Consider the following 17589-nt stretch of genomic DNA (forward strand, 5'->3'; position numbering starts at 1 on the left):
CCCTTCATGTGTCAAATGCAAGTCCTTAGATGCAGAGGACATCAAATGGTCTCCATCTGTACAGCACCTTGCACAGTAGAGTTAAATTTCAGTCACAGCCTCTGGCCATTCAAGTAAGTTAAGCATTTCATGTCAAGTGACAAATACATGAAATATCAATTACTATTTCCACAGAAATCTCATGGGGGCAGGTGGGAATACTTCAAAAGGACCATATGCATTCAGTTCTTCACGTTAATAACTCATTTACTGCAAACTTTCTTCACTTTAAAAATGTCAAAATGAATTGAAAAAACCCCAAGCATTTAGATGGATCTTGTTACAGGGGACAGATTGTGAGATAATACACTGACACAGAAACTGACCAAGACAATAAAAAAGGCAATATCAACTCATGTCAAACTTCAACTGTCACAAAATCACTCAATTTTTAAAAGATAGGTACCCATCATTCCTTCACAATATAAGTCCCTTCAAAAGACCTTGAGTATCTTTTCACTAAGATCCCCTGATATCTGGAGTCTCTCCTGAAAGTATTTTAGACCTCTCATTTTCAGGTCTTCTAGTGCACCAGCATTAAGGAGAAGACCTGAAGCATTTTTCTATTTATAGCAAAACTCAGGATTATTTTTGCTTAGAGAAAACTATTTATGGAAAGTTTCATGCAACAGTCAGGACAGATCATTTCTTGTAAGCATTTACCTGCAGTTTGTTCTAAGTACACACCAAGGACAGACAGCTCTCAATATTTACCAACCAAAGAATGGTCTTGCCATCAAAAGTGGCAGAAACCTGCAAGAAAGTGCAGCTGAGGACACAATTTTTGATGAAACAGGGATTGAGAAACACGGAGAGGTACATTTTATCTTTTAGGAAAAATTGGGAGGGTAGCATTTGTGTGCTGTAGAAATGTTTGTGGAAGGAGCAGATGAGAATCCCCCAAGAGGGAACTCCACCACTGGGCATCATTACAGGAAGATAGTCTTCCAAAAAAGCTTTTCCAAAAGCTTCACTCTCCATCAGACATTTCTTAATCAAATCCAAGCCTACGATCATGAGGCAGGACTGCCTGACCAATCTGATGAAAGAGTGCAAACTAAATAACTGCATTCAAGAGGCTGTAAGAGTGAGGTTTGAGTTTTTCTAGACTTCAGAAATATGAGAACTAGGGGGAAAAAAAGATAAAAAAATTCTTTCTTTGAACTGCCTTAATCCAAAACACATTGGTGTTCTATGAAGGCTTCACAAAAAAAACACCAAAACTGATGCAGCTTAAGTCAAGCCAAATGCAGCATGAGATGGATGTCAAGGTCTACCCATCCAAAGGAAACCTTAGTCTCCAGCACTGCCCATCTTACACCTCTCATTAGAAGAAATATAAATTATTATGGGTTTTTTTTTTTTCATCTTAGAGAGAATTATTATTCCAAATTGCCATATAAAAAACCTTGCTGTTGTTTCATGTGTAAGAAGCAGGCTTGTACAATTCAGCTGTGATCAGATCCTCTTCCAAGTGCCTATTGGAGAAAAAAAAAAACGCACAGAAGATTGCTGTACACACAGAAAGGCAAGAGAGAAAGTAAAATAATCATGCATGTGTACAAAATACAGCACATATAATTTATATATAAACAGTATTTATGTATCTAGGAGTTACTAAGCATCATTGCTTAAAGAAAATGTTTAAAGTATCTAAATGCAAATAGTCTAAACTGCAGAAAGACAAGGTTTTCCTCACATCTAATTCTTAAATAAAGCATTTCAAAACATCATTGAGGTAAAATTTCCTCTCTCACCAAGGCTGTGAATTAAATTCCTCACCAGCAAAGGAATTTTTACGGAAGGCTAATGCTTCCTGTAACATTTATCCTCCATAGTGTGGCTTCTCAAATAATTTCTGGGCTTTTTCTCCTGCACTGTTATAAATCTTTGTCTTCATGGTCACACCTTTACAAAACCCATGTCTTCTGCTGACACAAAGGCAGCAGTCACTCCTCAGTCCCACCACACAGGTTAGCTAAGCACAAACCCCTAATGAAAACAGAACTGGGCATGGGCATAAAATCCAGAAAGCAAAGAGACATGGAGCTGAGAGTGTCCCGTGCAGTGCCACCCAAACTCCCCACCGTGCCAGTTAAACCCAAAACAGCTGCCTTGCAGCCTGGGAGCCACTTCCCTCTCACATTCCACAAAACAGGTGTTTGCTCACCGGCAGGGTGAGAGGGGGAGACTGGCAAAAAAACCCAAATATTGGGGGCTGGGGACTCTCCAGGCACAGCAGAACCCTGCAGCCCAGAGTCACCAGGCACAGACCTGGGGAAAGGTGATGCCTCTGGGTTCCCAGCCAGAAAATAGGTATGAATGGCATCCCAACATCAACTGCAGTAACTGGGGATTTGGTTGTTGTGCAAAAGGAGTGCAGCTGGCATGCTGAGGTGTCAGACAGGGCTGTAGCAGAGCAGCAACCAAGAGCAGGGTGTAAAACACAGCAAGAAACTCACGTGCAGCTTCATCTTGTGCTCTCTCTGGCCACTCTTTGGACTTGGGTAGAACTTTTTAAACCATTTTAGCAGGCAGAATTAGCAACACTGGTCAGGCCTGTGACATCTGACAGGACCTCACCACTCCAAGAAGACACAGCTACCCCAGAGCAGCCCTGTGGGACAGCACACCTGGAGTGGGAAGTGGCGCAGGAGCCAGGCCACAGAGGCGTTTCTTCTGTCATCTGAATGGAAGAGCACTGCCATGCTCTTCCCTTCAGAAACCAGCTCTGCGTGTTGTCAGAGGGTGGGGGGGAAAGTGCAATAGCAGTCAAGCAGAGAGGAGAACAATTTTGTGTTTTAAAGCTGACCTTGCTTTTTTTTCCCATTTTTCTCATGCATTCAGCTCTAGCACCAGTAGAGGGACCTTTTTAGTGTCCCCTCCTCCATGAGGTCATCTTTGTGCACATCCTAGTGCCAGTTCCATTAACTGGAGGCCTCACATCTTGGACATCCTCCCTTCCTGAAGCCAAGTAATGGATTTCTGAGTCTAAACACACTGTGCCATCACCATGGAAAGTTTCCAGAGGCGAGACAAGGCGCACGCTGTGGTAACAGGGCTACATACAAGACAGAGTAGCAACAGGATCTGTCACTCACCAAAAATTCAACAGAACGCCAAAACTACAGGATTGAATTTAAGGGTGCTGTGCCTCAAACACGCTGGTCTAAATACTAGCACAAACACATTTTTTAAAAAATATGGTCTAGACAAAATATTTGTGCACAAATATGCAACACCCTGGAGAAAAGGGCCAGCAGGGACCCCAAGCAGCTGGGACAGGACCAGCAGCAACCCCTGCACCAGCAGGGGCACTGGGGAAAGCTCAGCAGGTCCCCCTTGGGCCACTGAGCCTGGTGAGAGAGGAACCAACAAACTGACAGGGACATGGGGATGCCACTAAGACAGTGGGGCTGGAGCAGCAATTCTCCAGTGACCACAAAGGAAGTCACTGTGCAGAATTTGGGGTTCAGTTGCTCACTTCTGCAGGCAGTGCTTATTTTTGAAGCTGTTTATTTCTTGGTTTTGAAAGAGATTTGATATGAAAACCTTCTTCCCTGCTTCTGTCTCAGATACCTGTGCCATTCTCTTCCCACACAAAGTTTGGAATGAGGGGAGGGGGATAGGCTGAGGAAGTGAGGAGAGCACAGGGAGGTGAGTGACTGTCCTGTGGGTGTGACTGACTACCAAGGTACACATATGGGATATCCTGGGCTCTCATATATAGCTAGAATGTTCATATACAGCACACACAGCTACTGTTATCCTGTCAGCAGCACAAGCGAAAGAAAACACAAGTGATTTTGACACAAGGTCCAACATCAGAGCAGTGTCTCAGATCATCAGGGAAAAAGTTATAATTTCTGTTCCATAATAATTTCAAAATTCTTTCCAATTAATGTCCGTTATCAGTAAAGGCAAATACAAAACAAAAAAGCAAACTCAACAAAACCCAAATCATTCCTCCATTACACTCATGCTGTGCCACAGAAGTCTTGATTCAGAGCAGAATTAGCCCCTCTCTGTCTAATAGCTGTTGTGAAAGTGGAATCATTGCACCCTGCATGGAATTGGAATTGATGACAAACCTTGTATTGCTTATTTTTCCTGCTGCAGGAGATTTCTGAACAGCCTCACTACAGTGCAGGTTAGAAGGTGACTCACTGGGCCAATGGCCAAGGAAGGAAATATTGCTTCTCAACAGGTTACATTCCTAAAATTCACCAATTTCAAGCAGTTTCCCCCTCGTATTTTAAAAAATTGGGCTTCTGCTCTAAGGAACTGAAGAACAAGACAGTCTTCTCCATCACTCTGTAAAAATCACCACCAGCAGAAGATTTTTCACATTTTGTTTAACCCCGAGCTTCTTCTAGACTGAGAAGTTATTCTGGGAAGATCCTGGTTATGACCCAGTTTCTACAAAAACAGTCCAGCAGCCTGATCTAGGTTGAATGCCAAGGGGGCCATTGTTTTAGGAGTGAAATGACACAGAGCCAGCCGTGAGTCATGTCACGCACAGCACCACAGAAGCTGCACAAACAAGCCAGCAGCAGCGGGGCAAGCAGGTGGTGGGTAAGAGGTGCTGCGATCTGCCTCCTCCAGCAGCACCAAAGACCTGCAGGTAAAGGAGGAGGGGGCACCTACCAGAGCTGCTACAGAGTCGGCTTTACTGCTGCTGCCTTTATGACAACAATATAAAGTAACTCCCACAACACAGTGAAGATAAGCTCTTTAAAGAAAATATAAAAGCATTAGCTTGGCAATTCATCCGAACCTCATCATGCATCGTAGACATTTTTGAAGTTTAACAAAGAAAAGCACATCATTAAAGAATACTGCTCTATCACCATTCTTATGCAAATCCTTTCAGATAGTTGGGTGGAAAATTCCATCTAACACGCAGTGAGAAATAAATGTTGCAGGGTGGAAATTTCAGCTATACCGAGTGCATCTATCACTTGTATAATCCAAACTACTGTATGTGCCCTGACTACAGAATTAGTATTGATCCATTCACCATGTAAACATCAAGTACTTTCTATTATTACTTGAAATAGCATGCTATCACAATTTCTATTTCCTCCCTCTATCTTAAATAGAAGTATTGCACATTAGCTCTTCCCTTCATGTACTTTTTTGCGCAGCTATCTAACTACAGTGTTCAAGGCTGTGCTGGGTTTCCTGCAGACATCTGCAGTATTACCATCAAAGTACTTTATTTTCAAGTCATCTCTGATGGAAGGCAATACAACTCTCATTTACACTGAAACCTGTTACTGTGGCTTCCCTTGGTAAAGCACACAGAGCCCTTTGTTTTAAGATCTCTGTTGTGGCTACCATTGTGAAAGACAACATCAAGCAGCTTTTCCAAATGTTGCTCACACACCTCTCAGGAGCATCACTAAGATAAGAGTGGACTGCAAGAATCTGAACAGCTATGTTGTCCAAGCACGTACAAGTGGAGAGGGAAAAATAAATCATGATTTCCATCTCATTTGTCTCAACAAAAATAAGCTGCTGTGGCTTAAACACAGCTCTGGGAAGTGCTGGGAGATGCTTAGAAGCATAACAGTGTTTCACCTGTTAGAACCTCACTTTTTCTCTGAGCATGGTGAAAAACGTAAAATGGAAAATATAAGGGTTTTTCTCCAGGAAAGCTCTCAAATTTTAGACTGAGACTTGGGCAAGACACCCCAGACCTCTGAGTGCTGAAGTGCCAAAGCTCTGACTCAGGGAGGGAGGGACAGCAGCCACCCCTTGAGCCTTACAAAAGCAGCCCCCAGGGAGTGAGGGCAATGAGGGTGGGGCAGTTTGTGCTCCAAGGGCTAGAGGAGAGCTCAGCTGGTGCTCACCCAGCCAAGGAAAAGAGCCCAGCTGTGGTATCCACCAGAGTGGGGATGGGGAGCCCTCTGCACCCACCAGAAAGGATGGGGTGACCCAGAGGGAGCCCCATGAAAGCGTGCATCCACCCACCCAGGCTTGGGCTGCAGGGAGTGCCAGAGCCTGGCATGAGTGGCATGGCAGCAGGGACAGCAGCAGGGTGAGGGGTGGCCAGGGGGATGATCTGCTCTCCTACTGGCAGAGCTTCAGGAGGAGGTAGGAAGGAGAAGAAGTACCAGGGACTCCGAGATTGACTTGGTGGAGCCACTCTCTACTGTCCCTGAGGCAAAGGCACCACGGGAGGTGCATCCCTGGGCTGGCTGCTCCACAAGAAGCAAAGGATCCCCTATCCTCTCACCAGCAGGCAGCAGGAGGATGATGCCTTGTGAAGGCCGACCTAGAACAGAAGATGGATGGAGTTAAAGAATAAAGTAGGGGTTTATTAAAAGGATCTCCTCCATGGATCCACCTTGGGCAGCACAAGAGCCCAGCCAGGGCTGCAGCCAAGATGAACCAAAATGGTCACAAAAATGGACAACTGGTCACAGGGTCTCTCACTTTTGTAAGTTCTGCTCCACTTGCCAGTAAATTTTATATTTATCCAAATAACCATTGGAGTTAATTGTCCAATTGCAGCTTTAGCCCATCAAGTTCCATCCTTCTTGTTTTTCTCTCTTCAGCCCACGGTGTTTGTGCTCTTGGGCCTGAGATTTGGATCATTTGTCCTTGGTCCCCAGCTACAGAAGGAATTGTTTTGTCTCCCTGCTCTGTGAAGAAAGCTCACCATCCCCTAATGTGAAGCTCAGACCCACATACTAAAGCAGCACAGAATCTGAAAAATAGAAAAGCCAAAACCTGAGGCATCAAGGCAACCTAAACAATGGAGGGGGATGGAAACAGGTATCCTCTCAAGACAGCAAGTGAATCCCTTCCCAGCCTCCCTCACCTTCCCAGCTGCACTCATATGTCAGGAACAAGGCTCTGGAACTCGAGGCTCAGGCAAACAACAGCCAGGATCTCCATTCAGGTTGGAGGAATCACCACAGGCGAGCCAGCCTCATCATCCTACCCCTGCACCACCACCCCAACCAAGAAAAAAAGTGTCAGTGCCTCTCTTCTGAGAGGAACACGAGGCCCAAAATGCTGGCCAGGCCCATGCCAGAACACTGGGAACTCTTCTGCCTTCCTGGAAAACTCTCTAGTCTGTGTGGTCCACTAGAAAGTCACTAGAAAACTCTCTAGTCTGGTGTAGTCCTCTGGCTACTATCCACTTCTGGTTCTCCAGGTGGGCAGAGATGAATTCCCATCAAGAAGCCTGAGGGCAATGGAGAGGGACCGAAGAGCCTGGGAGTACAGGTGGTTGTTCTCACCCTGCCAAGTGTAGGGAGGCATGGGGAAAGCAGGAAAATCCTACAGGTGAATACCTGTCTCTCAGCCTGGTATCAGTGGCAGGAGTTTGGCGTTTTTTGAGCACAGTTCTGTTTACTTGACACTCACTGCTGACAGAGTACACCTGCTCAAAGGGTGTTGAGTCCCCCACCCTCATTTTCGTGAGGAGTCTGCTTCTCTGCTCTCTGCCTGCCACCTGTGGTGACAGCACAACCCCACAAAGCATCCACAGGAGGTGAGCTTCTCACCTAGCACACAGCCATGCTGTGGGCCACCAAAACATGCTCACCCTTTCGTCTCCATCAATGCAAAAATATCATGATCTAATGAAGAACACAATCTGCAAAGCCCAGAGAAGGCATTGGCAGGACTCTTTTTATTTCCAGGACAACAGTGAATCTCCCACGTTGTCCCTTCACAAGGCAGTAAAGCCTCCAGCTTCAGAGGTCAGGACAGCACCTCTTCACTGCATTCAGTGCAGGTCACCCCATACCACAGCACACCAGAATGTCAGCTGCAATGAAAATTCCAGGAGCTCTGAGCCCAGGAAACATCTGGCCAGTCTCAAACCATGCAGGAGGGATGGCAGACAGCAAAGGGTAGGCAGGCCCGAGGAGGAAGAGGAGGAAGAGGAGGAGGAGGAGATGGGGAACACTCACAGTCTGTAGGTGTTCATGCACCTCCCTTTACAGGCTCATTTCTCACAGCAGACCTGACGCCCCTCCCTCAGAGACCCATGTGGAAAACAAAGGAGACAGATGGTAAATGAGAGTGGATCAGGCTGGAGCTGTAATGATTCACACCAGCAGACAAACTGACCACTGGGTGTTGAACTGCTGGAGGGCAAATTTGCCACCCCCCACCCCCCTCCCACCAAAAAAAAGAAGGTAATAAGAAAGCTCTGTTTCTGAGAAAAATATGTCAGCTTTGGTGCTGGGCACGTTTCTTATTGTTCATGAAACATCATGCAGGTCTGTGGTCCCAAGCAATTGCTGACAGACATCTGCTGAGTGGGATCCTTTGGATATGACTCAAGGAACAGAGAAGTTTATCTCCTCAGAAAATCAAATAAACCAGGTGCCTGGGATGCACCAGGGATTATCTGACAAAAACCTAAACAGGAAGACAGAAGACTGCCTCCAGGTTCTGTCACACAGAGAAGTGTTCAGGACCCAACAGAAGCATTCTTCTTCAGCTCCCACCTTCTCAAACTGTATCTCAAACCCAACACAAACAAGAGGTCCTCCAGGAGTTTCTCCAGTTTCTCCTCCTCCTCTCAGGAATTTCAGATGTATGCACAGATACCAGTGCTGGGTGCCTTGTCATCAAGACTTAGCTGTGGGGCTGCTACAGCAAGCACTGACCAAAGTCACCAGAAAGGAGCTGCTGACAGACCCTGAAAACAAAACTGACAGCCCAGCAGTGGCACTCTGGGAGAGGGGTGGCTCAACTGCCCTAAAAAAAGAGGGTGGAACTGTCATGTGCTTTGAAATTCACTGGTAAGTGGGCAAATAACTCCCCTTGAGCTGCCTGAAAATCTTTGGGAAGGTGATCAGAAATGACTGTGTCATGAATACATCATGGAAGGAGCTGGAAATGAAGGGAGGAGAAACAGCAGTGTAAGGGAGATGCAGGAGGTAAATAAATGCATCATTAACTCAGAAGATCTGAATGGAGCTGCTTTTCACTGTCACTGGCACCAAGGATATACTGTAGCAAGTCAGAATACCATTTCCAGCTTGGTCACTCATTCATCTCTCCCTCACATCTTCCATCTGTAATTATCACCCCAGGATGTTCTTGAGGATCACCTCTGTCTCCTTCACCCAATCTGCTCTTTGCCAGACCATCAGCATTCCTCAGTTCCTCAAGTCACACATTTCAGTCACCATGAATGTAAGTAGCAGAGACCTCTGGACCATCTCTTGAAATTAGGTTTGTCTGTTTGCTTATTTAAAGCAGTGTTATAAAACATGCTGAAGTGTTCTTTTTCTTTTTTCTTTTTTTAAATGAAGCAATGCAAAAAAAAGGGGGAAACTGTGCTATCAGAATGACTCAATAAGTCTTGCTTTTATTCTCACACAACTGCTAATTATAAGGTCATAAACCAATTTTCCTCCTACTTAGCCTAAAATAGTCAAGTCTTACACATAACCAGGTACATAAGAAGTAAGTTATGCTTTATCACTTTCTTGGCAGCCCATCACCATCAGTATCTGTGGCATGAACCCAGAATACTCCTGAAAAAGGTTAGGAGAGGAGCACTTGCTAATGTGCCAACACTGTTTCCTAATATTACGGCTAGAGACTTAAAAAGTAAAAGGCAAAGCTTCTCTCCAGGACACTTAGGAATGTGGTCTATGCCACTAAATGTAACTTAAAAAAAAAAAAAAAAAAGAAAAGCCAACTTGTCATCATTATAGCCAGAACCTCCAGCCATCAGTGCAGCCTGCTCACTTTGCCCCTCAGAAATGGTGGGGAAATTCACTCCTGCATCAGATGAGCCCTTCTGGCAGACCAAGCCCTTGGAAACCTGGAGCCTGGGCTGTCCAACTGTGTCTCCTTTATCTTCCATGCCACAGTGCAACCAGAACATCCAGGACACCCTCGGCAGTGACCTTCACCAGCACAACCAACCACATGCGAGGCTGGCCCACACCTACCTCTCAAAGCACACCTACTTCTGTCAGAACACCTACTCCTCACAGCCAAAGCACCTTTTGCATTCCCTACATGGGTCTCCCAGATGAGTGCACTGGCCACTACCCTGCTGAATAAAAGGATCTGATCTGCAGCAGAGCAACATCCCTCTCCAGCTACTGTGCTGACTTCAAAAGGGTGCTTTCTTGTTTGCTCACTTCAAAGCAACCACAAGCATTTCTTCTTGGGTAGAAGGTTTTCAAAGTGCTTGAGTCCATCGCCAGCACTCCAGAGAGTAGGAGAGATTGAACAACCTCCTGCATTTGCAGGCTTCCAGAGGGGTGCCTTTAGGGTGTTCCTCCTCCAGCATCCAACTTCCTTTGGGTGCCCATTCCTTGTTACGTGCTGGAACCAAGAGGTCTGGCTGCAGGCCCTGAATCAGAGCAGTCAGACACACAGAAGCTCATTAATTTTGCCACCAAATTTAAAGCAGCCCTTGCGTCCTCTGTTGGTTTCCGCCCTGGTGCAAGTCCCTGCTCAGATCCCGCTTCATTCATCTGGTGCTCAGGTGCAGGGTGCAAGGTGCTGACAGGAAGCAGTCACTTCTCTCTTTGGCTTTAATTGTGTTGGCACCCTCAGCTGTGCTCACCCCTCCCTTCTTCTGCCAGCTCCACGCACGGATCTCTGCATCGGAGCTCCGCAGATGTGAGCTCCAGATGCACAGCCATCCCACTGGCAAAATGCAGTTCAGGCCCACCAGTCACCCCGCCCTTCTTGATCACTACTGCAGTGTCAATTAGAGGGAGTTTTCTGTGGGGGTAGTTTCTGTCATGCAGGGGTTTTGTGCGTGTGTATCTACACAAAGGCTTCCCTCAGGGAAACCTCCATGAGATTTGTCAGGATGTGGAGCCTGCATCTGCTCTAAAAACCAGGAGGAAGTGTAGAGGCAATGAGGTTGGGAGCTCCTTTCCCTACACCAGGACTGGGGCATGTACACAGGTCAGTTTATTTGGCACAAGACAGAAAGAATCTGCAAAATTTTAATAGCCCAAACTCTGGAACCTGAATAACAGACCTCCATTAGGAACTGGAGTCCAAACGCTCAAAGGTATCCAGGTCCCTGAGTTCCTTTGGTTTCAGTGCCATTGATTATCTGGGCCTGACCTACAAAACTTCAACTGCCAAAGCAAAGCCACTCTGCTGGCTGTTTTCTCCATGGAATTCATGGAGAGCCAACTTCCACAGAAGCATGACAGTAGATGGTCTTTAAGAACCCTACAAGAAACTACAAGGTGGGGGGGGGGGCACTTGAGAAGCATCATTTTCTTTCTGTGTAGCAGAAACACAAGGTTTTTTTTCATTGCTGCCTATGCTGCTGTCTAAATGAATCCCACGTAGACAGTTAGTTGGATCCTATGAAACAAGAAGGCTACACTTGGCACCTGCTGTGTTACAGATTGTGCCTGTGAAATTGAATTTACAAGGACAAGACCAGAGAGAATGGCAAAAAACAAGGAGTTGTTGAGAATGATGTATTTGCCTGAACTATATTAATAGTTTGTCATTAAGGATAAGTAAGACTGCCATGCACTTAGCAGTGAAGATCTCTTTCCAAAAGTCTTCAGTGCGGGACCTTAGCTATTTACAAAATCAGCTTTTTGGGGGAATGACTCTATCCTACATTGCCAGTGCACAAGAAATGAAACCCAGCTGACTTGCAAGTACTACTGTTGTACATGTTTTTATTAGATAATGTCATTGAAAAGGTTGCACTGTGGGTGACAGGTGGCATTACCCATGTAACTTCCCTCTGCAGAACTGAAACCCAGCCACATTGCTAATTCACAGATTTAAAAACACCACATCCCTAAACAAAGGAAGTATGGAGACTGCCAGACAGCTGCCCCATGTTTGGGAGAGAGCAGAGGAGAAATCTCAGAAGGCCAAAGTTGCTCACTTGGTTATCTGTTAGCGGGGAAGAATTCTGGTGCAACCCAGCAAGAGCATCCCTCCAGGATACACACAGTGTGTGCGTGCATGTGTGTAACATACATGGAAAAAAATAAGTGTTTGTGCGAGAAATTTCTTCCCAGTTTGATCATGTAAATCAGCCAAAGCTCCCTGACACAGTGAAAAAGAAGATTTCAAAAACTGCAGAACTAAAATATAGGATCATAGAATCATAAAATATCCTGAGCTTGAAGGGACCCACAAGAACCATCAAGTCCAATTCCTGCCCCTGCACAGGACAGCGCCAGAGTCACACCATGCTCCTGAGAGTGGTGTCCAAATGCTTCTTCAACTCTGGCAGGTTTAATGCCGTGCCCATTCCCTGGGGAGCCTGTTCCAGTGGCCAAACACCCTCTGGGGAAGAACCTTCTCCTAATATCCAACCTAAACCTTTCCTGACACAACTTCAGGCCATTCCCTGGTCACCACAGAGCACAGATCAGTGCCTGCCCCTCCTGTTCCCCTCATGAGGAAGCTGCAGAGCTGCAGTGAGGCCTCCCCTCGCTCTCCTCCATCTCAACAGACCCAGCGCCCTCAGCTGCTCCTCACGGAGCTTCCCCTCAAGGCCCTGCACCATCCCCATGGCCTCCTCTGCACACTCTCTGACAGTTCAATGCCTTTTTTGTGTTGTGATACCAGAACTGCACCCAATATTCCAGGTGAGGCCTCCCCGGCCCAGCGCAGAGCAGGACAATCCCTGCCTGGCCCGGCCGGCCATGCTGGGCCTGGTGTCCCCAGGACAGGGATGTCCCTGCTGGCTCCAGGGCACTGCTGGCTCGTGTCCAGCTAGCCATTGACCAGGAACCCCCCAGTTCCCTTCCCATGGCGCCATCTCCAATATTTCATTCCTTAGTCTGTCTGTGCAGACTCCATCACTTTCTCTTGTTCAACTTCCCATGGCTGGTGATTGTCCAGCCCTCTCATTTGTCAAGGTCTCTCTGCAGTCCCTCAGCTCCTCCCAACTTACTATCATTGGCAACCTTGCCCAGTATCCCTTCTAGTCCTGCATCCAGGTAATTTTTGAGGATGTTGAGGAGCACAGGGCCAGGAACAGAGCCCTCCACAACCCCACCAGTGACAGGTCCCCCATCTGATATCACCCCAGTCACCATAACCCTTGGATCTGTGATCTGATCTGTGAGCCATTAATCACCCATCACATGATGGGGGATGAATATTTTGTCCAGAAGGATCCTGGGAAAGACAGTGTGGAAAGCTTTGCTAAAGTCCAAAAAGATCATATCAACTCTCTTCCTTTGATCAACCAGGTTGCTGTGAAAGGAAATCAGGTTTGGCAAGCAGGACCTTCTCCTCATAAACCTGAGCTGGCTGTGACCAGTATGTCCTCCAGGTGGTTTTCAATACCTCCCAGAATAATCTTCTCCATAATTTTACTAGTCACTGATGTGAGACTGACAGGCCTGTTGTTTGCAGGGTCATCCTTCTTGCCTTTCTTGAAAACTGGGACATTCACCAACTTCCAGTCAACTGGGACTTTTGCAGATTCTCAAGAACACTCAAAAATCATAAAGAGAGGCTTTGCCATGATATCAGCAGCTCAATGACTATTTTTTAATTAATTCCATCAGGCTCCATAGACTCATAGGGATGCAGCTGGAGCAGCACATCCTATGCAAGCTCAGGAAAAACTGGGAGTTGATCATTCTCATATCCATGGTGCTCCAGCTCAGGGCCCTGGGACCTCTTTACTTCTCATCTGCATTGAAGATGGAAGACAAGAAGGCATTGAACACTTCTCCAGCACTTCTCCTTTGTCCATTTCCCTGTTTCTGAGGTGACTATCCTCATCAGTGGACTCATGTTATTTTTGGATCGCCTTTTGCTAATAGCATACTTAATAAAACCAGTTTTTATTGTCCCCCACAGTTCTGGCCAACTCCAATTAGGCTTTGGCTCAACGAATTTTCTCCCCACAGTGGCAAGCAGTATCTCTGTATTCCTCCTGTGTCATCCAACGGGACAATGCCTTCTTTTTTGGTTGAAGCTTCCAAAGAAGATCCTTGCTTAGTCAAGCTGACCTTCCGACTCATCTGCTTGACTTATGGCATTCTGGAACTGTCTGCTCCTGTGCTCCTGGGAGGTGGGGCATGAAAAATGGCCAGCACTGGTGGACCACAGCACCTTCAAAAGTGTTTTCCCAGGAGACCTTACCCAGTAGTTCCCTGATCAGCCTGATGTCTGCTCTTCTCATGTCCAGGGCTGAAGTTTTGCTGGCACTTTTCCTCCCCTCAACAAAGATTTTAAAATGTATTTGACACATAGCATCTTGCAATGCTGCATGGAGCACCGACCAGCTAGATGGAGAAGCACCAGTGCTTGGAGTCAGGAGGTAATGCTGGAAGCAGCTTACTGGAAGGAAATCAAATCCAAGCTCAGAGGAAAAGAAAACAAGCTACAATCATCAGAATGCACAGAACAAGGTGGCAATCAAAATTCAGATTTCACTAAGTCAGCCTCAAACAACCCAGGAAGCCACAGGACTGTTGCAGGTGGGTTTTTCCACCCCTGAAGTGCTACAGGCTGTGGGGAAAGTGGCTGAGAAATGCCTTAGTGAAAAATCACCTGGGAGTGCTGGTCAATAGTGGCTGAACATGAGCCCAGGTGGCCCCTGGGCTGTCCCAGATGTGGGGTGGCAGCAGGAGCAGGGCAGTGCCCATCCCATCCCTGTGCTGGCACTGCTGAGCCCACGCCTTGAGTCCAATATCCAGTTCTGGGTTATTCACTTCAGGAAAGATGATGGGGTGCTGGAGCAAGTCCAGAGAAAGGCAATGGAGCTGGGGAAGGGTGGAAGTCTGATAAGGAGCAGCTGAGGGAGTTTGAGAGGCTCAGATACCTCTCACTCTCCACAATTCCCTGACAAGAGGGGGCACCCAGGTGGGGATCAGGCTCTGCTCCCAGGGAACAAGGGTCAGGATGAGAGGACAAAGCCTCAGGTTGCACCAGGGGAGGTTTAGGTTGGACATCGGGAAGAATTCTTCATAGAACGGGTGACTGGACATTGGAGTGGGCTGCCCAGGTGGAGTCACTGTCCCTGGAGGTGTTTAAGGAGAGACTGGAATGCACTCGGTGCTGTGGTCTGGATGACAAGGCAGGGATCAGTCACAGGTCGCACTCGCTGACCTCAGAGCTGTGTTCCAGCCGGGCTGACCCTGTGATTCCCTGGTGAACCCGCGGTTCCCGGCTCCCGCAGCACGTCCCGGAGCAGGACGGTGCCAGGCGGGGGCAGCGGGACGGGGGAGGAGCGCCACCGGGTCCCGCTGGGCATCGGGGATCAGTGCCGTGCTCTGGGGGCCGGGAGAGGGAGATGGATCGGGAGGGGAGCTGGGAGCGGGATCGGGGACCGGAGTGGGAGCGGAGCCGAGAGTGGGGTCAGGAGTGGGAACGGGGGCGGGAGAGGGATTAGGATCGGGAGACGGAGCTGAGGCGGGAGTAGGAGCGGGACCAGGATCAGGGGCGGGAGCGGAGCCGGGAGAGGGAGCGGGGCCGGGAGCGGGATCAGGATCGGGAGCGGATCCGGGAGGGGGAGCTGGAGCGGGTCCGGGAGCGGGATCGGGTCCGGGAGCGGGATCAGTTGGGGGATCGGGATCGGGTCTGGGCGCAGGAGCGTGTCCGGGAGTGGGATCGGGATTAGGAGCGGGATCAGGAGTGGGATCAGGTCCGGGAGCGGGAGCGGGTCCGGGAGCGGGTCAGGGAGCGGAATCAGGAGCGGGATCGAGTCCGGGACCGGGAGCGGGTCCGTGAGCGGGATCAGAAGCGGGAGCGGGATCAGGAGCGGGATCGGGTCCGGGATCAGGAGCGGGATCGGGTCCGGAATCAGGAGCGGGATCAGGACTGGGATCGGGAGGGGGTCCGGGAGCGGGATCCAGGAGCGGGAGCGGGACCGGGTCCGGGATCGGGATCGGGAGCGCGCCGCGTCCCGGCAGCGGCGGGCGCGCGCCACCTGCCGGCAGGAGCGCGGAGGCTGCGCGGCCACGTGGCGCCGCCCGGGCCGGGGCGCGCTCCCGCGGCCGCCCCTGCGCGCCCCCGCGGCACCACAGGATGAACGGTGTTGGAAAAGGGCTCTGAGCGCACCGAGTGCAGCCGGTGACCGGACACCGCCTGGTCCGGCGCTGAGGGCCACCTCCAGCTGCTCCTTGAACGCTTCCAGGTGACTCCACCGCCTCCCTGGCCGCCCATTCCAATGCCCAGCAACATTTTCTGTGAATAAATTCTTCCTAATTCCATGGCACAGCTTGAAGTTTTGTCATCTCATCCTGTTCCCTGGGAGCAGAGCCTGAGCCCCCGGCTGTCCCCTCTGTCAGGAGCTGTGCAGAGCCACAAGGTCCCCCCTGAGCCTCCTTTGCTCCAGGCTGAGGCCACCTTACTCCATCAGCCACTCCTCATCACTTTTGTGCTCCAGACCCTTCCCCAGCCCCGTTCCCTTCCCTGGACTCACTCCAGCCCCTTGGTGTCCATTTGAATTGAGGGACTCAAACCTGGACACAGCACTTGGCCTCAGCAACCCTGAGTGCAGGGGGAAGAATCACTCCCTGGTCCTCCTGGCCACACTATTTCTGACACAGAACACTGAAAATCTCTTCAGATGTTCTCAACCCCCTTCTCTTGTGGCCCTCCGGCGTCACCAGTGTCCCTTCACAGGAGCCTCCTGGCCCCAGAAACAGCCAGGACACATCCTCACCTCCCCAGCTGTCACCCCTGGGCTCTCCCCTTTTCTCCCATCCCCAAACTTCAAACCCAAGCTGTGTTCTCCATCTCTGTGGCAGCACAGCCAGCATGAGTTTTCACATGTGCTGGGCTTTCCCTTTTTCCAACCTGCCTCTTCTCACATCAAAAATCACAGAATTACAGAAATAGAAGTTTTGGAAGGGACCTCTGGAGATCATCCAGTCCAACCCCCTTCGCCAAGGCAGGGGCACCTGGAGCAAGTGACAAAGGAACATGTCCAGGTGGGGTTGGAATCTATCCAGAGAGAGAGAGACTCCATGATCCCCTTGGGCCTCCTGTTCCAGTGCTCTGCCACCCTCAGTGGAAAGTTCTTCATCATAAGTTGGTTTAATTTATGGCCATTGCTCCTTGCCCTGTTGCTGGAAACCACCAAAAGCAGTCTGGGACCATCCTCTTGGAGATATTTATCTGCAGTAATGGCATCCCCTCTCAGTTTTCTCCAGGCTAAACAGGCCCAGTACCCTCAGACCCTGAACCATCTTTGTGGGCCTCCACTGGACCTTCTCCAGCAGCTCATTTTCCTTGTCCTGAGGAGCTCAGAACTGGACACAGCACTCTGGGTGCACGGTCCCTTTGCACTGTCAGCCCAATTTAGCCCAGTTATCCAAAAGAATCTGTGTGGTGCCAGGCAGCGTGAAACAAACAAAATGTTTGCAGCTTTTCTGCTCTGCCCAGGATAGCTCCACACATGGAGTCCTTTATTCCAGTACCCACAATTGGGCCAGCATGGGTCCAGAGGCCAAGGTGGCACCAACTGAGCACCAGAAACTTTGGTTTGATTTGGTTTGGGTGTGTTTTTTGTATGTGTTTGTCTTCCAGAAGCAACTGCTCTGAGCTTCAGAGTAATTACAAGCCCTGAAGCCATCTATGGGCACAAGAAGA

Source organism: Agelaius tricolor, unplaced genomic scaffold (assembly GCF_023055355.1).
Source record: "Agelaius tricolor isolate 1412-34295 unplaced genomic scaffold, bAgeTri1.0.p SCAF_53, whole genome shotgun sequence".
In the NCBI taxonomy this organism is placed as follows: Eukaryota; Metazoa; Chordata; class Aves; order Passeriformes; family Icteridae; genus Agelaius; species Agelaius tricolor.